General features: G+C 38.0%; 1 protein-coding gene across 4 annotated transcripts in view; it reads left to right on the top strand.

The window, feature by feature from the left end:
* UTRN (utrophin) overlaps window positions 1-27,087 on the top strand; it is a 468,873-nt gene that overhangs the window by 232,898 nt on the left and 208,888 nt on the right. The window lies entirely within an intron of this gene.

The raw sequence follows: 27,087 nt of genomic DNA, 5'->3' as shown, positions 1-27,087 counted from the left end.
ATTGTTTTGTCAAGACTGCTGAAGTTGTTCTACATCATTTCTAAAAACTGTAATTTGTCTTAGATGTGGATCCCATTATTGGTCAAGTATATCCCCATGAAAGCACTGCTCATCACTTTTTGCGAAATAAGGGCAAATAAAAGAGAAATATAGGAATTTGGATACATTCAGTGAAATTTAGTTTATTTACCTTAACAATCCATCTCAAGAAATACAGGCATTCAGTGATGTCACTTACCTTTTAAATGTATTTAACAAATTCTATAACCATTTGGCAGGATAACCTACAAATATATTTTTTATTTTCATCTTTGAAAGAGCGTTACGAACATCACATCATTACAATGGACAAATCCTAACTAAAAATTGTTATTAGTAGAACTGGGTGATGCTTTGGATTTTGATTCCAAAATGATTGTTTTGAGCATGCAAGGATAAAGTCACAATTCTTGCCTGCAGATCTTTAAAATTGTTCCAATTTGGAGGGAAGTGGGAAATCACACAACTGCTCCCATGGAGTTGAGTGACACCTTTGCACCATCATTCATTCCAATTTCACCTTTTGAAATTGAATTGGGAACTCTCTACATCTCTGCTCAAGAGGCACTTACTTCACTGCCCTCAAAACAAAACAAAATTCTGTTACTTCTATTACCTCTTCAGTCAGAGTAGGCAGTTAATATCTCCAAATGACATTTGATGAATTTTGTTTTCATTGGGCATTACCAGAGGTGGTATTCAGCAGGTTCTGACCAGTTCTGGAGAACCGGTAGTGGAAATTTTGAGTAGTTCAGAGAACTTGTAAATACCACCTCTGACAGGCCCCGCCTCCATCTATTCTCTACCTCCCGAGTCCCAGCTGATCGGAAGAGAATGGGGATTTTGCAGTATCCTTCCCCTGAAGTGGGGAGGGAATGGAGATTTTACAGTGTCCTTCCCCTGCCATGCCCACCAAACCATGCCCACCAAGCCCCGCTCACTGAACCAGTAGTAAAAAAAAAATGGAATCCCACCATTGGCCATTACTATTTACATAAGATAAATTTGGGGAGTGCTTTTAAGCAGTGCAAGCAACTTAAGCAGACCACTGAAATTTGTCCAGAAAATAATGCTTTGGAGCAGCATATGTTCCCTATTTTAATATTTAGTAAAATAGAGTCATTGAACCTGTGATAAGTTTAATGTATCTATCTTTTGGGGAGTGGACCTAGCAATAAAACAAGGTAGGCATTTTTGCCCCATTCCCATAACAGCATTAACATGGTCCTTTGGAATCGTCAGAATCTGTAAACAAAGTGTGGCCCTTCAGAAGAGTAAAATACTATTTTTACATTATGTTTTTTCATATGTCTTGTGACCAAAAGCAGTCACATCTTCATAATCCCACCAGACTCTTAAGATTTATATTTGCCAGTAGAAAAGAGTTTTAATGGGATTGATTTCATTCATGAATGAGAGCTCAATTGAGCTATCTGTAGAATTAATATTGTCTTGTCCAACATTTGGTAAGTGTTGCTTTACATAGTTTCCATTCCATACTATTCCATACTATTTTGTACAATGAGGAATCAAGCTAGTTCCCCCCCCCCAGCCACTTTTAAAAGAAAAATCCGTGCAACATAATGAAAATATTTCTGCCCCATCCCCAAATGTTATTAATCTGAATGGGAATGTCAAAGCATCTCCCCTGCCCTCAATAATATATATTTCCTCTAAAATAAAATCTTAGGAAAAAAACTTTTATTTTCCCCATCAGCACATAATGGTCCTAATCTGCTCTTACATTTAAAGGACAACCAAAATGATGGTTGTGAATATAAAGGTGTTTTTCCTCACATAGGCAGAAATAGATTGGATTAAATTTTTTCCACATAAAAAAGAGCAGTTGATGGATATTGCAGCCCAAATCTTTCCATGATTTTTAGTGCTTCTCTGAAGAGCTGTATATTTTAGGGGCATTACATTTCAGCTTGAATACTATCTAGAGAGGAAATTATTTTATGCAGTTGCTGTGCACGATTTCTTGTTTATGTGTCTCTTCCCCTTACTCTTAAAATGTATACTGTTCTAAAGAAGTGGAAGAAGCAGAATAAAACATTAGTAACTGTAATAGTAGCATATGCTTACTCAGAGATTAAGCAATGCTATGCAAGCACACATAATGAAACACAGAATGGTTCATTAAACCAGTCATGGTTTATTTGGCTACTACAATCATAAGTGACTGATTCTGATGCAGTGTTTGCCGTGGTGGGAGTAGTTTTTTTTGTTCTAAACCCAAACAGTCAAACAAACAAAATCCTAGTAATGAAAAACAACTAGAGCTATCTGGCATCTTTATTTGTCACAAAGATGTACAGTATGAGCCAGCTCTGAGGAATGAGTCTTCTTCTTACTTAGTTCTGCCTTAATCTCAAGGATGAAGAATAAATCATGTTCAGTATACTTAAGTTTGATTGGCTGCTATGTTGCAACTGTAAATGGTTCATTAATTGATTGTAAATCAGCAGTACCTTTTTTGCCACTGTGAAATGTGTGCTAAAATTGCATCCAAATAACAAAAAGTAGCCATATCTTGGAATCAAAGTGTGTTTCAGAATAAAACTTTGTAAAATTATGCAAATTTTACCTTGATATGTCCATGCATACTTTCCATAAGATTGTACTTACCAGTAGTTGATCACTTTTCAAGAGGTCAAATAACATTTGCAAGCAATTGGTCTAAAACTGTACTAAGTAAAATTCTTTTCAATGACCCAACCTTTAACTTTTCTTTTTCTTTGTCCACTGGCTTAGCATTATTGAAACACTCACTGTATATTTGCATTGTGAGAAAGAGAAGTGTTCTGAATGACAATATTTTTGGAGTTCTCAAAATATTTGGACGACTTTTGATGTGTTTGAAAATTAATGAATTCTCCATCACTTATATAAGTTTCTGTGAATTTCTCAGATTGCTGAAATGATCAAAAGAGGTCAGATCATCAGTTGGTACTTGACATAATTTGTCAAGATTTGATCATGTCTCTGTATTTTTGTGCCAGTAGTCTATTTACTTCCAAGGGCAAGAAATTTTGAGACTTATATTCCAGAAGGATTATGAATTAAGTTGTATTGTGGTGAAGGTAGAGTCCAAATATTTCAAAATACATGAGGTGAAACTTCAGAGTAGACATAATTTTGTGAACTTGATTGAGAATCAGTCTGAGAACTTCAGTGAAAACATCATTTTATAAACTTGGCTGGGAAAACTTAAATCACTAGATAATTTCCTTCATTGTAGTGTACGATTTGCATGAGGAGAAAAACAAATCTATACATGGAAGATTTGCAGCAAAGATGTCTAGAGGAAGTGAATCAAGATAAAGCATGACAAGTCCTATCCTGACATCTAGTTGGGAGAAAGGTGTGTGTGTGTGTGAGAGAGAGAGGGGGGGGAGGGAGGGAGGGAGGGAGGGAGAGACTCTCACAATCATTCTTAAAAGCTCATTTACATTTGATTCTGTGATTATCCAACTAGCATAAAAAGAGTGGAAGGGTTCTCAGCCAAGATTAGGGAACATTCATTGAGGATATATAACACTTTAGTGTGAGTATCATGTGTTAGAGAAAATGTAAAGAAATAGCTTCTCATAGATCACATTTGGTTTACATTCATTCATTCATTCATTCATTCAGTGACCATTGAAAGTTCCAGCAGTCCTGAAAAAAATGGACATAGAATTTATATTCAAAGTACCAGCAGTGAAAGCATTCTCATAGTCACTTGATTACCATTTGTGCCCCTCCTTGCTGGCTTCCCACTGGTAAAGTCAGTGGGGAAGCCATCAGGGAAAATATTCTAGTAAGTCATTCCCACTTTTTCTCCTGCAACATTGTTATTCACATATATCATTTCTGTTGTGTGCCGAATACAATTATTTGAAATGGGTAGTTGACCATTCAGAATAGCCCCAGCATCGTCTTTTGTAATTAAGTTTGCAAACACATTCTTTCCTCCAAACACTGTTATTGCATTTATCACTTGTAAAGGTGATCCACATCTCAAACAAATCCCTCTTGAGTTTCTTTGTGAATTCAGCAGACATCTCAGCGGATTCTGATAGGTGTTCTGAACTTCAATTAATCTTGACTGTAGACTGAAGTATTCCCTGGAAATGGTTTCATTGAAACATGATTGCTTCCATCTGTAGAAACTCCACAGTGAGCAGTATGATTTTAGAGCACCATCAACAAAATGTGCTACAAGCAGAGTCAGCTACTGTAAAATTGCTTCTACATTGGTTGAAACTGTTGGGGCAACCTCAGATTATCTTTTTCAATGTGAAGTACAAAAACATCCTCTGTTATCATGACTGCATTGTTGACGCATTAAAAGAAGCTGTCAATTTTTCTGATGAGTGCCTTCCTTGAACTGCTTTTCTTGCGCTTTTCCACAATCTCATGAAACTGAATCAGTTGTCTCTTTATTTTCAATGGCGGTGTATAAGCTAGCTCTCTGTATTAAAGCTGGGTAGAGTTCCAGATTCAAAGGGCAAAATATTTGCACACATAGCACATGCTGGGAATATCTTGAAGTAGCGGTGCCTTTTCCTGACATTGAACAACTGCTGCTGCTGCAGAGTTGAGAAAAGATGCATTTGCAAACCCTTTCTCTCCAACTACTGTTGTGATGGATCACTTGTAAATATGTCTCCTGGTTCTATATTTATTTGTTTGTTTATTTATTCATATATTTGTTTCTATAGCTATCCATCTCAACAAGTGACTCTGGAAGACAATGATTTGTATATGTATTCCAAATCCATTTTGTTCTTCAAATCCAAATCTTGGCCTAGCCATGCTTTATACCAGGGGTGTCAAACTCAATCACTCGGGCTGCATCTGGCCCACAAGGTGCTTAAAGCTGGCCCATGAGGCCGCCCTGGAAACAGCGAAGGACCAGCCCATGGTCCCTTTGCCTGCGAAAACAGGGCTCGGGAGGGCCATGTGAGCTCCGTTTTTGCTGGCAGAAGGTTGAAGGAGTCCGTTGCAACTGGAAATGGAGCTTGGGAGCCCGTTTTTGCTGGCAGAGCAGTTGGGCTACCATAGGTGCCCCTGACATGAGTGACGTCGAGCTGACCTTGCCCATCCTGGCCCCCCAAGATGAAACACAACCCTGATGTTGGCCCTCAATGAAATCGAGTTTGACACCCCTCTTTCTATAGCACATTCAAGTTTTAGCTCTATACCAAACAGTCTCTATTAAAGTTTAAGTGAGAACAAAATTTCCCCCTATTAAATTGTTTGTATGAAAGTCAAAGTTTCTGCCGCTCACTGTCTATATGAAATCAAACCTTCCACTTTTTGTTTTATCATCTTTTTTTCTCTGAAAGAAACAAGAAACACTGGAGTTTTAATGACCTCTCTAACCATGAGTCTTGGCATCACAGGACCTCATGCATTCATCGGCCATTCCCTTTTTCTTTTCTCAAATGCCAGGTTTGATGCCTCAGGTTTGAGGTGCCTTTTTGGTGCATCATAGACAGATATGAATAATTGTTCTGTTCCTTGATGGTTGCATGTATCTAGTCCCTAGGCTAACCTAGTCCTATCGTTTGGGTTTTACTTTTTGCCTGGTCTAGCCAAAATTTGAATGTGGTATAGAGAGCATCTCTTCAGAAAATCCAGACTTATGGTAATTCAGTCTGAAGAGTAAAAGAAAATGAATTGTTGGTCTTGACTCTAAGGCATTTTGTAGTAAGAGCTTCTTTAAGGAATTAGTTTTGAATTTCTGTTAAGATACTGCAGTTGGAAAGGGGAAAAAAAGACTAACCTTGATTTCTTGAAGTTTCTTATGGATTTTAGTATCTTATTTGCTGTCAGATGCAAGTCCAGAAACAAGACAGCATAATCCAATTGAGTTCAATCCTTTATTTGCTTAAGCCTAATCTTTCCAAACTAATGCTATAATTTTCTAACCTACTAGTTATAATCTGAGATATTCTAGGCAGTGGCTACTCTGAGCCTCCCCACCCCTACATAGTAAAATTGCTCTCTACAGAATAGATTTCTAATTAATTGCATTTTGCTGGCCAACTTTTTATGGAAAGGTAGTATAAAATATGGAAAGCACTGTATTTTACAAGACCCACTGCTTTTCCTTTGAGCTTTGCATAAGTAATATACTCCTATATGTTTTATATTTGACATATCACACCTGAAGCAATTCACAATCTGTTGTGAAACTTAATTCTTGATTTATGAATTTAAAAAAATGAAAGTAGCTCGCTATTTCTAAAACAATAAAAATGAAAACAATTCTCCAGGTTCAATACCCATTTTCCTCCTTAGATTAATAATGTCAATTTCTCCATTGAAATTGAGTTAAAATGCAATGGGTTAAAAAAAGTTCATTAAAAGTTTGACTTTGTCAGAATGTACTCTTCAGTTATGAAATTGAAAATGGCTGCTTCTGAGGCAGTAACTCAAGAGAAAAAAAAGAAAAAACCGTGAACTACTAGAATAAATGTTTTCCTATTAACATGGCTATTTTGGAGCACTGCAGAGATTAGTTATTTTCTAAATTTTTCCTTTGTACCTCCTTTAACAGAACTTTCTATAAAACCTTTCAGTTACACAATCTGCACATCTCTTTTTCTTCTTGGCACAAAGACTTTTACCTCAGGCAAAACTGGATGATCCTGTGATTCTTTGTGTGTAATGCTGAGATCACTTTTGCTTTAGTTTGTGCAGTGGACATGAATAGAAAACCCCATCTGTGTTTTTGTGTCACTGAAGTGTAGTGCGGTTCTGTGACTTGGAAGCACATTGGGTCTTGTTATATTATAAGGATCCTTTTGGATTAAATGCTGCAATATCATTATATCCTTTTACTATTGGGATAACTGTACCCTGCTCAGCTTTTTGCATAGTGTGTCTTTTAATGAAGAGTACACAGATAACTATAATTTTAGGCTTCTTATTTTTACAGGGTGTATATTGAAAATGCACTAATAATTTAAAACCAGAGAATTACACATACTGGAAAGCTCTCTATAGTGTCTTCATTATCTGATTCTTGCAGGACATTGTGCTACAAGTTACCAGATCAGAAGTTAATTTTTTCATTAAATCTTACTGGGATTTCAAAAAGTATTGCTTATTAAGTGGCTGCTTAAGACCTAAACCTGTAAATTGCATTTAAAGTCTCATTCATTCTACAACTTTTGCCTCAATGTGTCTTACTCAGGGGGTTGGATTACTGCAAACAATCCTGAATTAAATTTTGATCTAACTGTTTAACCAGATTAGACGTTGCCTGGGTTGTGCTAAACCTCAAACCACATCACAACAGTTTGCATGAGTTTAGCCACTGTGACCTAGTGATGCATATAAATGCATACCATTGGATCTTGTCTTTTAAAGAGGCAAGGCCTTTTCCTGATCTTGGTTTCTGATTAATCATGACAGGTTGGTTCTTACTGCCAGCAGCACATCTACATAGTGAAGTGAACCATGTATGAAAATATGGGAGACACCATTGTTTGCTGCCTTCTGATCTTTGGAAGCAGTCATTCAATGATGACCATTTTGCAAAAACACATAAAAGGTGTCCCAAAACTAAGGTGACCAGACGTCCTGCATTTGGCGGGACAGGCACACTTTATCATAATTTTTCCCGCGTCCCGGGCCGTTCCCAAAAGATCCCACTTAATTTTGGCGCCTTCTTCGATCGCTCACTCCCTCACCCATCCGCTGCTGCTCGCATGGGCGGGGTAGCGTAGCGAGTGAGCGGGCGGATGGGTGGGGGAGCGAGCTCGCCTTTCCAGCCCCACTTCCAGACAAGCCGGGGGAAAGCCTCCGCCTCTCCGAAAAGAGCCACCTGTGTGTGTGGCCCTCGGCGGGGTCTGGAAGCGGCGCCTTTCCGCATTCCTCGTGCACAGCCATTCGCCCATGAGGCTGTGCCCGGCTCTTTGGGAGCCCACTCGCAAGAGAGCAGCCACCCAGCAACCCCAAAACAATAAACCCTCCCCTCATAAAAGGCCCAAGCCATATTTTGTGTGTAAAGAGAAAATAAGACTCTGTCTTATTTTCGGGGAAACACGGTATAACTTTGAATACTTGCTAAAAAAGACAATTGTAAGCAGGTACTACTGAATTGACTGTACTATGCTGAATTTAAAATTAAGAGCTAATAGGAAAGTTTTGTTGAAAGAAATATCCATCTGGTTCAGTTACAAGTGGGGAGAAAGACACTGGAAGCATGGAGGCTGATTGGAAAGATGATTTATTGATGAACAGGACCACATGAGTTTGAGGACGTGGGCAGCTGAACGCATGAAATTGAGAATGAGGATAAGTTATAGCTTCTTTTGGGCCTTCCCCTTGAGCTTCCTATTCCTGTGCAAGAAATGTATTCTATTGGCTGTAGTCAGACCTCCATGGGGCCATGTGGAATCATGTTTGTCTGAATCAAGTTTGATTAAAGCCTGGACTCTCTGAGATGAAGTAATGAGGAGGCTTTTGTCCTGAATGGGTGTTGGGCAATTCCTGTTTTGTTCTAATGGCTTTCCTGGTTTGGATCTTGAGTGAGGGCTGATTCTACCATTCTACCTAATTCTGCCTTTATCCAAAATATCCTGTCTTAAATGGATTACCAAATCTGCGTTTCTAAAAACTGGCCTCAGCTTAGTATCTGCTTTGGGGCAGGGAACTGTGGCTCTGAGTTTCTGTCTCCCTTTAAGATTTTTATTTCTCTTTTAGGGGAAATAAAATATCTGCCTTCTTAATATTTCTCAAAATATTTCATTTTTCTAAAAAAGGGGGTGGGTGCTAACTTTCTACAGTTGAAAGTTCTAAGGCTGTTGGTTGTGTATATCTACAACTTACAGTAAGGTGACCAGATTTTCAGATTGGTAAAGAGGGACACCTTTGACCTGGGGGGGGGGGGGGGCTTGATTAAAAAATGTATACGGAGCAACAAAAATTTTCATACAACGCAAAAATAGTATTGTAATATTTTTTTTATTTCAATATAACTACAATTTACAAATATAAATTGTAACTGTTGCCAAACATCAAAATTTTGATCACGTGACCATGAGGATGCTGCAACGGTCGCTAAGTGTGAAAAATGGTCATCAGTCACTTTTTCAATGCCATTGCAACTTTGGTCACTAAATGAACTGTTTGAAAGCTAAGGCTAGCTTGCATTATAATGCCTTATGGTAGCTTACATTTTCAAGAGAGAGAAGCTAAACTCCTAAACACACAAGGAATTTGTCTTTGGTGAATATGCTCTCAGTGTACATAAAGAAAAATAAAATAGAATACATTCATCAAGAATCATAAGCTACAACACTTAGTGATGGTCACTAAAGCCTGGAGGATTGTTCCCTCTGTGCTTCTTTAAAACAGTATATGTTAGAATAGAATAACAGAGTTGGAAGGCACCTTGGAGATCTTCTAGTCCAACCCCCTGCTTAGGAAGGAAACCCTACACCATTTCAGACAAATGGTTATCCAACATCTTTTAAAAAACTTCCAGTGTTGGAACATTCACAACTTCTCTCCTTGATTAGTTTCCACCCATTGCTTCTTGTTCTACTCTCACGTACATTGAAGAATAGTTTGACTCCCTCTTCTTTGTGGCAACCCCTGAGATATTGAAACACTGCTATCATGTCTCTCCTAGTCCTTCTTTTCATTAGTGGTTCAGGCACCAGACAAGAAATCAGGAGTTTCTAGTCCCATTTTGGGCATGAAAACCTGCTTGGATGAAATGAGGCCAGTCACTCTTTTTCCCCCTTCTTTCCTTCCTTCCTCCTTTCCTCCTTTCCTCCTTTCCTTCCTTCCTTCCTTCCTTCCTTCCTTCCTTCCTTCCTTCTTTTCCTTATTTCCTTGTTTCCTTCCCTCTTTCTTTCCTTTCCTTCCTTCTTTCCTTCCTTCCCTAACTTTCTTCCCCCCCTCCCTTTCTTTGTTGTGGGGAGTTGGAAGGAGCATTCTAGTCCCATTTTGGGCATGAAAACCTGCTTGGATGAAATGAGGCCAGTCACTCTTTTTTCCCTTCTTTCCTTCCTTCCTCCTTTCCTCCTTTCCTCCCTCCCTCCCTCCCTCCCTCCCTTCCTTCTTTTCCTTCTTTCCTTGTTTCCTTCCCTCTTTCTTTCCTTTCCTTCCTTCTTTCCTTCCTTCCCTAACTTTCTTCCCCCCCTCCCTTTCTCTGTTGTGGGGAGTTGGAAGGAGCATTAGATCTGCTCACCGCCTTAAAAGTGGGATTTTTTAAAAATGGCTTTTTTAAAAAGTGATTTCAGCCAGGATGCCTTTAGTACTCGCCCCATCCGTCCTCCCATCCTCCTTCCAAAAAGTTGATTTAAAAAGCCAGCGATCTGCGCCCGCTTCTCCAGCGTTCCTGATTCAGGGGCAGAGGTGCCTGCCCTGTTCCCCCCTCAAGGCTTCGCATTAAAGCTAAAAAGGACCTCCGCAGAGATGGCTCTGGGTCTGGGAAGGCAGGGACGGGACGGGATGCTGGAGAGCAGCTTTCGCATACAGCCTTGGGGGGGAGGGGGGTGTTTGCAACCCTGCCCTGCTTGGTGCCCCTCGTTGCTTGAAATGGGGTGCTCCGTTTGGGGGGGGAATGCAGGAGGTCTAAATAAGAGGCGGGCTCAGCCTCCGCTGGGATGGAGCAAACAGAAGGAAAGGCAAGAGCGGGGGGGATGGGACTTTGCTGGCAGTTGCAAAGCAGCCTTCCCTCGATTGCCTTCCCCCACGCCTCCCAACCCTTTCAAAAGCCACCCCCATCACCAGCCTCTCCCAACCGGATCCCCGCCTGCCTCCCCTCGGCTCACCCAGACCAGATTGACAGCAGCTTGCACGGCATGGCTGCAGAAGAGCGGCGCCCAAAAGAAGCGGGAAAAAAAAAAACTTCCGATGGCTGCTTGGCCCAGGACCTAGCCTCCTCCTTACCATCGCTCTCCCTGCAGAAAAACGGCGCGCGTCGGCGCGCGCACACACAAAAGGGGAGGGAGGGAAACCACTGTCCTCTAAAGGCCACATCAGGAACGACACTTTAGAGAAAAAAATTTTTTTAACGGCGTCCTTTTTAAAATTGATTTTCTTTCTTTTGGAAAATCGGGACTTTTTCAATACGCGAAGGGACACGGGACAAATTATTAAAAATCGTGACTATCCCGCCAAAATCGGGATGTCTGGTCACCTTAACTTACAGCATACTACAATGCTGTCTACAAAGGGCTGCACTTGAAGCCCGCTTAGAAACTAAAGTTGTTTCAGAACATATGGCACAGGTACAGATTGGTACAGCCAGATTTGTATACTTCCATGTGAGATGTGTTGTAACTGATAAGCTTCCAGATACAGTGCAAGATGTTGCTTTAAAGCTCTTTATATTGTGTGAATTGAGGGACCTTCTTTTCCCGTTCTTTCTACTCATCCAATAGGATCTGACACAGACACTGGGTTTCATAAGTGGAATATCTTCTTTATGGCATCTCCCCTCTGGAATTGCATTCTCCAAAGTCCATCTCCAGGTTAAAGCTACTCCACCCCTGCTATCCTTTCAGCATGCATTGAAGAAGTGGCTTTTTACCCAGGTATGGGTTAGGAAGTGTGTGCTGCTGAGATAATTTTTATCTGACTTGTTCCCATTGCTGTGAATTGGGTGGCCTACATGGTGCATTTGATTTATAAATAAATAAAGTGGGGCTTAGAGTAGACCATGGAGAGAGCTTTACTAGAGGAATAATATAAAATTACATTAAGTGGTAGAAGTGGCCAGTCTCATTTGTGCTCTGTAGAGTTGTACTATATTTGCCTGGCAATATTTTTCTTTTTGTTTATTTGATAGGTTTAATTGCATGCTTTTATTTATTTGGTTTTGCAAAGAAATATTGCAATAACTGTGATGGCTTCTGGTTTAAGCTTCTTCAGTCCCAAGTGAAAACGGATATTGCTCAATTTCTATTTTCTACTGAAAAATCCAATTGTGTTTTAGACAGTCATGTAAATAAAACTAAATTTGCTAGTAGGCTGAGAAACACAGCTGTAGAGGTGGATACTAAGTCTTATTTATTGAAAAGCCATTGAAGGGCAAATGCGCTGTGGCTTCACAACCCTTGTTAAGTTGTCAATCAACAATATTTTTCTTTTACCTAAATGAAATGAAAAGGATAAATCATATTTACAGAGATTATATGCTTATTAACCTAAAATGGTAAGTAGTACTTGGAAGATTACCTTTGAATTACATATAGAATCATATAAGCAGGAAAAGTAAACATATCTGTAATAAAATTATATATAATTGTGCAGTTTATTATGTGATTTCAATGAATTATATCTTTGACTATATTTGTAACAATTCTTTCCACTATCTCTGTTTGTATGCATATGTATATGTATTGTATATCAGCATGTGTATACCCGCACAATTATCTGATAACTGTCTCAGGAGTGCAACTTCATATTTTGCAAATGGGGGGGTTTAACTTCGGTAAGAGCAGAAAAGTATAAGGGTGAAAGAAATTCAAATAGAAATAATAATGTTGGTTGCATTAAATAAAAATAAAAAAAAGGAACTAAATCTTTTTTAAGCACTAGATTAACATCTTCATGTGAATTCAAGATCTTTGTAATGTGAGCAGGACAAAACCAAACTGAAATGTTAGATGTTATTCCTACTGAGATCAAAGAAAATTACTCAAATTAAAATATGCCTTGGTATAAATGTTTAGACTGCCATTTCATTATGCAGAAAATGACAAAGGGTTGTAATAGCACAGCAGGACAGTTCAATTATTCCGTTGCTTGTATTTTTAGAGTCATAAGTACCTTTTCTGCTGCTTTTTGATTTTGACTGGCAATCAAGCATAATCTTGAAGTAAATGCATAAGAACAATGGAATAAAGATAGATTGAGTAGATTTGGTAACTGAGCTTCATCCACACTCCCTCCCCACTACATTTAGCCAAAGAAAAGAAATTAAGGGGACAGTGTAAGATCTCGATGTGCCATGCACTGATGATCCATTTCTGAACTTCTTTCCCAGCCAAGAGAGGCAAGCTTTGAAGTTGTGTCTCCAAACGATTAGAGCATGAAGCATCATCCTGGGCCTTTGAGGTGGATTTTATATTCAGGAAGAGCGTGGAAAGGAAAAAATCCTGGTTTTAGCTAAGATGAGATATTACCATAAATAGATGTTATCTAATAGCATCATAATACTTTTGCAGGAAAGGAATACTTACATCACTGTAGATTGTAATATGGAATTTTCATGTGCTTCTGTGAGTTTATTTGAAAGTGAAAAATCAGATATATTAAAATTACGTTTAGCTTTTGAATCAAGGCAAAACAGTTCAGACCAGAAAGAACCTATTCAAATATGGTTGCTAAGATATGATTTTATTCTACCTATTGGTGGAGCATGGTGGCTTGCATGGTTAGGATGCTGGGTTGACAAGCAGCAAATTTGTGTTTGAGACCTGAATGCTGAGGGTGAGCTCTCATCCTTTGCTCCAGCTTCAGATGGGGACATGAAAATAACCCCCAACCGGGCATCGCTCAAGCAACAGTGATGTCTCTGCCTTATCCTTTCAACATGGAAGTGCCTCAGTACTTCTGAAACAAGTATGACACTATTCTACTATGGTGTGTTTTTAAAAAAAAATATCCTATTCCTTGGTATTTTTCAATGTAGATAATATTTACAGATAGTTCTTGCTTAATTTCTATTTGTTCAATGACCATTGGATCTTGAAAAGATTTGCCTTGACATAAAAATGCAAAAGAATACTTGCAGTTTGGTAGACTGTTGAGAGCATGAGAGCTAAAATGAGTAAAAGAAAGAATAAAAGCTTTATGATTGTTGGTGTCCACTAATAGCTACCCATCTAAGGAGAAGATATAGATAATATTATCCAAATGAAAATTGCAAAAATTGGTTCGTGAAATAGCACTTATTTGCCCTCAACATATATTTTATAGAATAGAATAGAATTCGTTATTGGCCAAGTGTGAGTGGACACACAAGGCATTTGTCTTTGGTGTATAACCTCTCAGTATACATAAGGAGATTAAAATATATTCATCAAGAATAAAAAGATACAAGACTTAGTGATAGTCAATGTTACTAATAAACTATCAAATCATAATAGGAAACAAATAAAAATAATATAAATTGAAAGTTACAAGCAACATAGTTATAGTAATAAGTTGGAAGAGATAGATATTAGTAAGAAGAGAAGAATAATAGTTCAGTCTTAGTAAATTATTTCACAGTGTTGTGGGAATTAGTTGTTTAGCAGAGTGATGGCATTCGGAAAAAAACTGTCCTTGTGTCTAGTTGTTCTGGTGTACAGTGCTCTATAGTGTCATTTTGAGGGTAGAAGTTGTAACAATTTATGTCCAGGATGTGAGGGGTCTGTATTTTCACAGTCCTCTTTTTGACTCATGCAGTATTCATGTACTCAATGGAAGGCAGGTTGGTAGCAATTGTTTTTTCTGCAGTTCTAATTAGCCATTGAAGTCTGTGTTTGTCTTGTTTGGTTACAGAGCCAAACCAGACAGTTATGGAGGTGCAGATGACAGACTCAATAATTCCTCTGTAGAACTGAATCAGCAGCTCTTTGAGCAGTTTGAGCTTTCTGAGTTGTTCTTCCAGGAATTTTTTGACCTGTCCTACTGTTAACTTTCTACCTCGGGGTAGAGAAATATATAAAGGAATCTCTTGTGATTGAATTGATGTTAATCAATGAGAAGAACTTAATGAACTAAATAGAAATAATGACAACTTTGGGGGAAATTGATGATATGTTGGAATTCCTGATATTAAGGGAAACTAAAATTGAATGTAGTAAAAAAAAGACTTTGGAACAAAAGCATTATAATAAATGCAGAGACAGTGATAAGACAGGCAGGACAAATTACAGTAACAGGAATGGCACTAAATATCATTTTCAACAAGAGAAAGAACGGAAGTAGCCAATGTAATTTGAAGTATGTTCTTTACATATATTTAAAAGGAAGTGAAAAATAGTATATAGGGGATATCAAGAGTGTTCTCTATTATTGCAGAGCCTAAACGTATTAGGTTTTAAGTTACAGGAAAGCAGATTCTAACTGAATCCTGGAGAAAATGTTCTAACAGAAATAATAACTGGAACTAGTCACTGGGAGATGGAAAGTGTGAACTTCCTTTTAGTAAAGCTGCCCAAACAAACTCAGGATATATTGGTGTATTTTTCACTAAAAAGTATCACAAAGCTTGTTCAAACTCAAAGCTTTCTGCAATTTCAAGTTCAGGAATATACATGTAGTCCTCCAGTTACGACAATTGAGCCCAAAATGTATGTTGCTAAGTGAAACATTTGTTTCATTTTACAACCTTTCTTGCCACAGCTGTTAAAGTGATTCATTGCACTTGTTAAGTTAGTAACATGGTTATTAAGTGAATCTGGTTTCCCCATTGACTTTGCTTGTCAGAAGGTCACAAAAGGGGGCCACATGACCTTGGGGCACAGCAGTGGTCATGAAGTATAAACCAGTTACCAAGCACGGGAATTCTGATCACATGTTCATGGGGATGCTGCACAAGTCGTAACTTTGAAAAACAGTCATATTTTTTCAGTGGTGTTGTAACTTTGAATGGTCACTAAAAAAATTGTAGTAAGTCAAGGATGACCTGTACTCTATTTTTATACTTGAAGTGTCATATTCATGACCTAATTATGCCATTTATTCTGTATTTTACTACTTTATTTTAATATTTATTCTACTGGGTTTACTGTTTTACTTTGTTTTTATGGACTCTATCTCACAATGAGTTGGTGGAACATCTGTATTAGAAAGGAGAGGAGAGCCGAGCCATGTGTTGGGGTTGTTTTATTTTGAACTCTTATACCATATACAAGTGACCATGAGTTCTAGTTCTGCTTTAGGCACAAAGCCATCCGAGTGACTTTGGGCTTTTCAGATTCTCTCAGCTCTAAGAAGGAGGCAAAAAAACTGCAAGGACTTGTTCAATTGGATACAATTGAATGGAAGAAAAAAATGGCTGCCTCCAGTTCTGTGTTTTCATGAAAAAGTTAAAAGAAGCCTAATCAGGTTCTTTAAAATCAAAGCTAAGAAAGGAAATACAAGAATCATTGATTATTCTTAGCACTGTCTAGATCAAGCACTTTAAAGGCTGCGAGGTCATGCCATTCAGTTTGATTATTCTAACATCAAGTCCTATTATTTAATTTAAATTATCATATTTACTCACGTACATTTCTGATTTCTCTAAAGGGAAACAGATGCAATTCCAGCTTGTTCAATTTAGTATTTTCTTGGTCACTAGTCAGAATCTAATTTACTACAAATGTCTTTGATTTTGGCTCAGTGCCTATAACTGTTCTAACATCCTGAAAATCTACATGTGTATTTGGCAACGATACATCTTGTGGCAAGGTGGTGCAGTGGTTAGAGTTCAGTACTGCAGCCACTTCAGCTGACTGCTAACTGCAGTTTGGCGGTTCAAATCTCACCGGCTCAGGGTTGACTCAGCCTTGCATCCTTCCGAGGTGGGTAAAATGAGGACCCAGACTGTGGGGGCAATATGCTGACTCTGTAAACCGCTTAGAGAGGGCTGAAAGCCCTATGAAGTGGTATATAAGTCTAACTGCTATTGCTATTGTATTTTTATAGTGTCAATCAACTTTTTACTAGCTATTATTTGTTAGCATTCCACCTAATGTAATGCTTGTTCAGACAATAAAAATACTGTTATCTAAAACCAGATGCTCACGTTGATTTAACTCTCATTAAACTAGAAAATGGGAAACTAAGTTAAGCATAACTTGTGAGCCTGCAGAACATTATGGTTAAAGGACATCCTAAATAAGTGTGTCCCATGATTGCAACCTTTTGCAGTGTTACAGTTTATACTTCTTCCTAACTCACTCTCTGTCCTTCCATAGTGCATTTTTCAGGCTCAGATCCTTTGGGACATTAAATGGGTTCATAGTCGAGAATGGTTCCCATACATAAAACACATCATATAGCACGTTAAACAATTAATATTGATATAATTTTTTCTCTTTTAAGTTTTAATGTGTTAAACTTTTAAAATAATAGAATGTTAATAAATATTAATCACAATATATAAACATTACTGCACTGAAACCTGTGTTGAAATAATATAGTGTTACCCGAGGAAGCACGTTATTGATAATGTCACCTAGTTGGATAATGAGAAGTCTGCAAGCAAACAACTGAGCCCAGAGAGCACCAAGGACTTCACATTCCACCCTGAGGTTCATTTATTTGCTTCTAGTGAAATAATGATTTACAACATTACAATAAAAGAAGACAAAATAGGACCATAGTCCTCTGAGCCTTATTATTCAGCTGGCCTTTGCAAATGGTTTCAGTTTCTGTGGTGCTATTGTTGGAATATGCTATATATATTGCATTATTTTTAATGGCAAATCTAGACAGCATACTAAAGAGCAGAGACATCACCCTGCCAACAAAAGTGTGTATAGTCAAGGCTATGGTTTTCCCAGTTGCAATGTATGGCTGTGAAAGTTGGGTCATAAGAAAGTCTGAGCGCCAAAGAATTGAGGCCTTTGAACTATGGTGCTGGAGAAGTCTCTTAGGAGTCGCTTGGACTGCAAGGAGATCAAACCGGTCAGTCCTAGAGGAGATCAATTCTGACTGCTCTTTAGAAGGCCAGATCCTGAAGATGAAACTCAAATACTTTGGCCTCCTAATGAGACTGAGGAACTCACTGGACAAGATCCTAATGCTGGGAAAGATTGAGGGCAAAAGAAGAAGGGTACAACAGAGAATGAGGTGGCTGGATGGAGTCACTGAAGCAGTAGATGTGAGCTTAAATGGACTCCAGCAGATGGTAGAGGACAGGAAGGCCTGGAGGAACATCGACCATGGAGTTGCGATGGGTCAGACATGACTAAGGTGACCAGATTTTCAGATTGGTAAAGAGGGACACCTTTGACGGGGGGGGGGGGGGGTTGATTAAAAATTTTATACGGAGCAACAAAAATTTTCATACAACGCAAAAATAGTATTGTAATATTTTTTTATTTCAACATAACTACAATTTACAAATATAAATTGTAACTGTTGCCAAACATCAACATTTTGATCACGTGACCCTGAGGATGCTGCAATGGTCGCTAAGTGTGAAAATGGTCGCTAAGTGTGAAAAATGGTCATCAGTCACTTTTTTCAATGACATTGTAACTTTGGTCACTATACCACCTTTCTGGCCACAGTTCTTCAGTGAATAACTGCAGCTGATAAGTTAGTAACATAAGTGAATCTGGTTTCCCCATTTGACTGTCAAAAGGTAATTATATGACCCCATGACACTGAAACCATCATAAATACGAATCTGTTGCCAAACATCAAAATTTTGATCGCGTGACCATGAGGATGCTGCAACTGTTGCTAAATGTGAAAATGGTTGCTAAGTGTGAAAAATGGTCATCAGTCACTTTTTTCAATGCCATTGTAACTTTGGTCACTAAGCCCATTATACCACCTTTCTTGCCACAGTTCTTAAGTGAATAACTGCAGCTGGTGTTTTGTATTTTGGATAGAATCTTTTTTTAAATAGCCTAAGACAATTTAAAAAAAGAATCCACACAGAATAAATTGAAGTAAAACATTTCAAACTATTCTTTCTATGCACAATATATTTCAAAGTATTGTGCATAGAATTTTTAAACATGGTTTCACTTCAATTTATTTTGGATAGAATCTTTTTTTAAATAGTCTAAGACAATTTAAAAAAAGAATCCACACAGAATTTTAAAAAATCCTATGCACAATAAATAAAATATTATTTTAAAATACATTAAAAAAATAAAGGAAAAAAGCCCAGCTCACTTACCAGCAGGCTGATGTAGATGTTAATACAAAGAACTGAGCAAATTGAAACGGTGAAATTAGTCAGGGAAATATTTTTCAAAGAAACTTTGCCACCATTTTGGAGCAGACCTCCAACCTCCGTGCCCTTCCCCTCCGGAAAATCCAGGAAGTAACACTCGCGGCCCCTCTAGCCACGTGTTTCCTGGAGCTCTATGGTACTTGGTCATTTTTTCTTATAAAATGAGGTAAAAGGGGTGCGGGGGGGTCCGTTTTGTTGCTTTAACGTTTTAATATCTTCAATGAAAGTACTGAGACAGAGAGAGGGATTAGACAGGGTGTCTTTTGTCTTGCCCCGGTTAGGATTTCTTAAGCAAATCCACTGGGCTTTCAACATGAAGCCAGAAAATCGGGACTTTTAAAAAATGGCCCGGGACACGGGACAAATTGTTATAAAGCGTGATTATCCCGCTGAAATCGGGACGTCTGTTCACCTTAGACATGATTTCACAACTAATAACATATATTGCATACAAATGATGTTGGAGGCAGCAGATTTAGTGTTTTGGAAGAGTAACGTGGAAAGAGTTTGCAACCAGTCTACCAACTAAAGATGTCCTTTGTAGCTAGCTGCAGATATTCTAATTTGCAAAAGACTAGTAAGATCTGGGTACACTTCCTTTGTCCTTTCTTGAATTGTCATATTTTAATGGCTTTAGAAAGAAAACAGTGTATAGAAGTAAATAAAAAAATGTTTCTCACTACTCAGTTTTGATTTTTCTCAATTTTAATGCAACAGCTTTTCACAAACATCTCACTCCCTAAAACTTTCTTTTTGCCTAAGGATTGCAGCCTGTTCTGGCTTTCAGCTGCAAAACAATATGTAAAATTGTCCAGGTTTTTCTGCCAATCTCTTTTTGGGGTAAAGCAAATTGCTGCTAGTTCCTGCTGCTCCGGCTCAATATTGTTTTCTTTAGAAGCCACAGTCTAGCAAATAATTTGCTTGACCTTTATCAAAGGATGATAGGCATTCTAAAAGAAAAAAAATATTATAATTCACCTGTCTGGATCCTTCTTGCTATACTAATGAGCATATTTAATGAACATGTTTGTGTAGCAGACTTAACAAAAAGCAGCGATATGATTCATAAGCCTTCATTCATGGATTCATGATTTAAGTACATTATACAATATTGATACTTCTGGCCATTTTTGAAAACCTTAAACTAATGTGTTGGAAACCATGGGTCCAGTGTTTGCTTTTCAGTTTCCCAAAACCATGTGCATCCTGAAATCAGATGCATTGCATGTTTGTATACCAACCATGGAGAAACAGATGCTTAAGTGTGTTTTGAGGGCCTGAACTAGGGATTGTAAAAGATGTTGGGTGTTAGTCATTGTTCACTACTTTATCACTTTAGAGACTGTAAGTGGAGGTGAATTTAAATGGAAAAAAAGGACAACCGGGTGTGCAACATTGGACACATGGTTCTCCATCAAGAAAAAGGATATAACTGGGAAAATCTGCTTTTGTGTATTCAGAGCTCTTAACTTGGTTTAGTGACAGTTCCTCTCCCTTAGTCTGTAGAGATTCTCAGTCATCCAAGTCATGGTTGTCCCAAAGGTGCTTTTTCAGGTGGCAACTGGACTTTCTTGTTTTCTCTTTGAGGGCATTTCGCTTCTCATTCAAGAAGAAGCTGAAGGATGAGAAATGAAATGTCCTCAAAGAGGAAAACAAGAAAGTCCAGTTGCCTCCTGAAAAAGCACCTTTGGGACTTCCTCTCCCTTAATTTGGCTAATAAACTCAAAAGAGTGACAGGATTGTCTGCATGATTATTCACATTCACCCATATCCTGGAACACACTGTCTACCTAGAGCCTCTAGAGCTGAGGTGGCGCAGTGGTTAAATGCAGCACTGCAGGCTACTTCAGCTGACTGCAGTTCAGCAGTTCGGCTGTTCAAATCTCACCGGCTCAGGATTGACTCAGCCTTCCATCCTTCCGAGGTGGGTAAAATGAGGACCCGGATTGTTGGGGGCAATATGCTGACTCTGTAAACTGCTTAGAGAGGGCTGAAAGCCCTATGAAGCGGTATATTAAAAAAAAAAATACCTATGGAGCTCCCCCCTTTCTATCACTGCAACCATTAAATAAAATGGATAAAATCGCTCGGATTCGGATGGACCTGGACTCCACTTGGACAGTACCAGCCAAGATGCCGGGGATTTCTTTTTTTTTTTTAATGTATATTTTATTATGTTTTCATTCTATACAATCACATATTCACTGTGCTTGATCAGGGCATATAACATTGAATAATAAACACGGCCCTCACTTATATAGAAAATGCCCTCTACAATACAAACCCAGTATACCACCTTGGCCTGCCATACACCCTCTTTCAACCCCCTCCAACTTTCATTCTTCCTTCTCACACACCCCTCTACGCCTACTTCCCCTCCCCTTCTTTCTAACCCTATCACTCCCTCTCCATTCCCTCCCTCCCTTCTCCTCCTCCTCTCTCTCACCCTCTCCACCCTCCTTCTTCTTTCACTCGACTCTTTCCTTCGGTATCTATTACCTTCCAGTATATTCGGTTTGTACTATTTTCGCACTAACATTGAAAAGCCACAGTATACAAATACAATCATGGAATTTAACACATATTGTATTTCCCCCCTCCCCCCTCCCCCTAAATCCCCACCTCCCTTCCCTCCCCCCGACTTCCCAAAGACCATACTTGGTATAATTTTTGAACAATCACAGTCTGAAATATCTCTACATTGAACTCAGCTTCTTACTGTTACCCAAATTTTAAACAATTTAAATTATTACTGATACTAAGCATAAGCTATCTGGAGTTTTTTAGTCCCATATTTACTTTTTATGTAATCAATCCACTTTTTCCAGTCTCTTTTGTATCTCTTGTTTGAATGTTCTTTGAGATATGCTGAGATTTTGGCCATTTCGGCTAAGTTCATAACTTTCAAAGTCCATTCTTGAATTGTGGGTAAATCTTTCTTCTTCCAATACTGCGCCACCAAGAGTCTTGCTGCCGTTATTAAATACAGGATCAAATTAGTCTCTGCTACTGTAAAATCAATGCATATACCCAGTAAAAACAGCTGGGGGGTAAATTTTATCCTTCTTTTAAAGATGTTTTGCAGGATCCACCATATTTTTATCCAAAATGCCTTAACATTACGACATGTCCACCATATATGAAAATATGTAGCATCACAAGAACCACATCTCCAACATTTAGGTTGAACATTTGGATACATAGAGGCAAGCTTTTTAGGATCTAGGTGCCATCTATAAAACATCTTATAAAAATTTTCTCTCAAGTTTTGTGCTTGTGTAAATTTCACATTTCTTACCCAGATTCTTTCCCATGTTTCAAGCATTATTGGTTCCTCGACATTCTGAGCCCATTTTATCATACAATCCTTAATCAGTTCCGTTTCAGAATCCATCTGTACTAATACATTATATATCCTCTTTATATGCATTGAGCTTTGATCTCTTATTTGTTTAAACAAATTATCCTCAACTTTTACAAAGCCAGTTTTTTGATCTGTTTTCCACCTAGCTTGTAGTTGACCATACTGAAACCACGTTTGAACTACCTTCTCTTCTTTAAGTACCTCTAAAGATTTTAGTTCCATCACCCCTCTTTCTGAGATAAGAAGTTGTCTATAGGTGGTTCTATCGTGTTTTTGTTCTACATTCATATTTTCAATTGCATGTCTAGGAATTGCCCACATGGGCACTTTATCATTTAGTTTATGTTGATATTTCTTCCAAACCCGCAATAAAGCATTTCTTAAGATGTGATTTTTAAATTTCTTATCCGTTTTTTTGTTAAATAACAGGTAAGCATGCCAACCATATAACAAATCATATCCCTCGATATTCAAAATTCTGTCATTAGTTAGATGAATCCAATCACTAATTGCAGATAATGCCACTGCGTCATAGTATAATTTTAAGTTAGGTAATTTCAATCCTCCTCTTTCACGTGCATCTTGCATTATTTTCATCTTTACCCTCGGCTTCTTTCCTGCCCACACAAATTTGTTGATACCCTTCTGCCATTCTAAAAGATTCGCATCTCTTTTAAGTATTGGTAACATTTGAAAAAGAAATAAAAATTTTGGTAAAATGTTCATTTTTACTGCCGCTATTCTACCCAGCAAGGACAAATGCAGTTTTTCCCACCTTTTCAACTCCAACTGTGTACTATGCCAAAGTGATTCATAATTATACTTGTATAATTTCCCATTTGAGATTGAGATATTAACTCCAAGATATTTAACTTTTTTAACTACCTCACATCTTAGCGTCGCCCCCAGTTCTTCCTTCTGTTTGATAGTCATATTTATAGCTATTATTTTGGTTTTTCCTAGATTTATTTTAAATCCCGAGACTTGACCATATTGATTGATCGTATTCAATAATACCCTACTCGATTCCTGCGGTTGTTCCAATATTATAACCAGATCATCCGCAAATGCACGAACTTTATATTCTTGCTGTCTAATTTTGATCCCTTTTAGACCGCCCAGGCCCCGTATCTTATTCAACAGTATTTCCAAAGTTATAATAAACAATAATGGGGACAGAGGACAGCCCTGTCTTGTACCTTTTTCAATTTGAAAGGAGTCTGTCAGACTTCCATTGACAATGATCTGGGCTGTTTGCTGCTGATATATTGCACCAATTGACCGTAAAAAGCCATCTCCTATCTGCATTTTTTGCAATGTCTTCAGCAGGAATTGCCAATTAACTCGATCAAAGGCTTTCTCCGCATCCAAAAATATGAATGCGGCCGGGATTTGATTGTTCTTTCCCAGGTATTCTAAAGCGTTGATAATTAATCTAACGTTATCCTTCATCTGTCTGCCCTGTATAAAACCAGTTTGATCGGTATGTATCAGTTGCTGAGTTACCCCCATTAGCCTATTTGCTAATGTTTTAGTAAAAATTTTATAATCTACATTAAGTAATGAAATAGGTCTGTAATTTTTTGGTTGGGTAAGGTCTTGATCTTCTTTGGGTATCAACGATATGAACGCAGTCTTCCACGAGGGAGGCACTTTCCCTCCCGATTGAATTTTATTGAATAGTTCTCTGAGGGGTTCTACCATTTCTAACTGTAGATATTTATAATAAACAGCTGTTAAACCATCTGTGCCTGGTGCTTTCCCTAACTTTAATTGTTTAATTGCCTGCAAAATTTCCCCAGAGGTTATAGGTTGGTTCAGCTTATGCCTATGTTCTTCTCTGACTAGGGGGATTTTCTCTTTATCTAGGTATTTGTCTATATCTCCGTCCTTAATTTTATCCCCTTTATACAACTCTGTAAAAAATTCCCGAAATACCTTTTGAATCTCTTCCTGTTGAAACACTTCCTTCCCTCTGTGACACAATTTGGATACATTTCGAGCTTTCCTTTTTTTTCTAATCTGATAAGCCAACCACCTACCGGGTTTATTTGCATTGCAGAAAGTATTATGTTTAGCATATAATAAACTAGTAGCTACCTGGTCAGAGATCAGCATATCAAACTGAGATTTTAATATAGCAATTGTTTCCCTAATCTTTGTATCTCCTGGATTCAATGTTAATTCTGACTCTTTCCCTTTAATTTCCTCTTCCAATTCTTTTCGTTTTTGCCCTTGTTTGTATCTATGTATTTTATTTATATTCATTAATACTCCTCTCATATACGCTTTGCTTGCATCCCATACATATTCCAAAGATGTACCCTTGTTCATATTGAAGACAAAATATTCCGATAGCAATTTTTTACAATCATTAACATACTTTTCATATCTAAATAGGTTTTCATTCAACCTCCAGGACCTTCTTGCCTGGGCTACCCTTCCCAATTCCATCCAGACTGGATTATGGTCTGAAAGAACTCTCGCCATAATCTTTGTCTTCTTCACCCTACAAAGTAAATCATTTGTAATTAGTATAAAATCAATCCTTGAAAGAGATTGGTGTCTATTGGAAAAAAAGGTAAAGTCATATTCTTCTGCATGCCTCTCACGCCAAGCGTCTCGCAATTCAAAGTCGTCCAGCATGTCAAAAAAGGGTTTGGATAACTTAGCTCGAAATTTGGTGTTCGGGCGAGCTGTCTTCTTATCTCTTTTGGTGTCGATCACGCCATTCCAGTCACCCATTAATATACAAGACTCAAAATCCCACTGTACTAATTTAGCATGGAGATTTCTATAAAATCCATCTTGTTGTTGATTAGGAGCATAAATTCCCAAAAGTAACGTCTTTTTCCCTTCTAAGATTAAATCTAATGCAATATATCTTCCAAAGGGATCTGCTTCAATTAGCTCAGCTTTAATGTCTTTTCTTAAATATATTACTATGCCATTTTTCTTTTCCATGGCTGAGGTCGCAAAATGTTGGCTCAGTTTGGGGTTAAACAAATATTTTTGATCGGTTGATTTGATATGAGTTTCTTGCAAGCAAATTATGTCATTCTTAAACTGTTTAAGATAATGAAATATTTTCTTTCTTTTCTGTGGAGAGTTCAATCCGTTAACATTCCATGTCAAAATCTTAGTTGTCATTTTTGGTTGCCTGAAGCTTTTTTAGAGCCTCCCGCAAGGCCTGTCTCACCTTTGGTTTGGCTCCTCCCACAGCTTCTGAGCTTGTTGCAGTAGCTCCTTGGTCAGTGGCCAATGATTGTTGAGATTGTTGCATAGTAGCTTGTTTATCCGTTTGTCTGGTGGTCTTGCGGTTGGATCTTTTTTCCTTGACTCCTTGCCCTTCCGGAAGAGGGAGATGATACATTTTATCTGATGGTTGTGTGGTTTGCTGTTTATCTTGTTCGTCTCGTGGTTTTTCACCATATCCCGAAGGTTCAGGGTATCCCATCTTCAGGATCTTATGATAGAAATCGCGAGCTTTCCATACAGAGCTGAGACGATATCTTTGTTTGTCCATTGTAACTATAATACCGAATGGGGCATCCCATCTGTACTGTATCTGGCGCCTTCTGAGCTCTTCCACCAGAAAAGCATAATCTCTTCTGGCTCTTAGCATCTGAGGCGGTATTTCTTTCAGAACAATCAGGTCCTGTCCACCAATTTGAAGCTTAGTATTATAGGACTCTTGTAGTATCATATTTCTAGATTCTCTTGTAACAAAGTATATTACCACGTCTCGGGGAAGTTGCCTTTGTTTTGCCGCCCATGAGTTAACACGAAAAATCCTGTCAATCTGCCAATCAAAATTGGATCCCGGTTTTCCCACCAGACGGTCAAAAGCTTCAGAAAACATTTGCTTTAAGTTCTCCTGCTTTTCTTCACGCAGCCCCCTCACTCTTAATGCAAGCTCCATCTGCTTATACTGTATCATAATAATTTGTTTTTCAGCATTATCAATTTTTTGTTCCACCACTTCAGTTTTGGATATCAGGTTAGTTTTAGCTTCATTGAGAGTTTCTAAATTATCTTCCATTCCAGAAATATATTCTGTTATCACATTTACAATTCCCATCATATTATCATTCATTTTAGTGACCCTGGTATCAAATTTGTCATATAGAACTTCCATCTCATTCCTTATTTCATCTTTGAAGTCTTTAATCATTTCTAGATTCTGTTCTCTGAATTCTTTAAACATTTCTAAGTTCTGTTCTCTGGATTCTTTGAACATTTCCAGAAAAAATTCTTTTGTTAGTACATCTCCACTAGGGGGCATAGATGGTGGGGGCTGCAACTTTGTGCCAGGTATGGGAGACGTTTTCGGAGGTAATTTAACAGAGGTTGATTTGGATGCCATTATATTTTGGTTTTAATTATTTATTCTAAATTACTAATCCACTGTGCTATGTGGAGAAAAAGAAATTCCTCCCCCCCCCTTTTTTTCCCTTCTTTTTTTTTTCTTTTTTTTTTTCCCAAGGGGTTTTACGGAGGATTTCAAAAGAGAAAGTCCGTTTAGAATGTTTGGAATGTGTCTGAATCAACAAAGAGTCTTGAAAGCTTTAAGGGAGTAGCTCTAATTAAATTATAAGAAATTATTTCTTTGATTCTGTAGCAGGAAGCCGGAGATAACAGATGCAGAAGCTGTAAACGCCATTTTGAAGACAATTAAGCAAAAGAGGTTTTTATAACATTGAAGCTGGTATTTCAGATAGGGAGAGGTTTAAAAGTTCACAAGTTGGTCTTTGCTCGTATTGATTTTTAATAG

The sequence above is a fragment of the Thamnophis sirtalis genome, unplaced genomic scaffold (genome assembly GCF_051295495.1).
Source record: "Thamnophis sirtalis isolate CommonGarterSnake01/CBP01778 unplaced genomic scaffold, rThaSir2_p1.2 scaffold_6, whole genome shotgun sequence".
Classification (NCBI taxonomy): domain Eukaryota; kingdom Metazoa; phylum Chordata; class Lepidosauria; order Squamata; family Natricidae; genus Thamnophis; species Thamnophis sirtalis.
The sequence above is the reverse complement of the archived record's forward strand: the minus strand, read 5'-3'. Positions and strand labels throughout refer to the sequence as shown.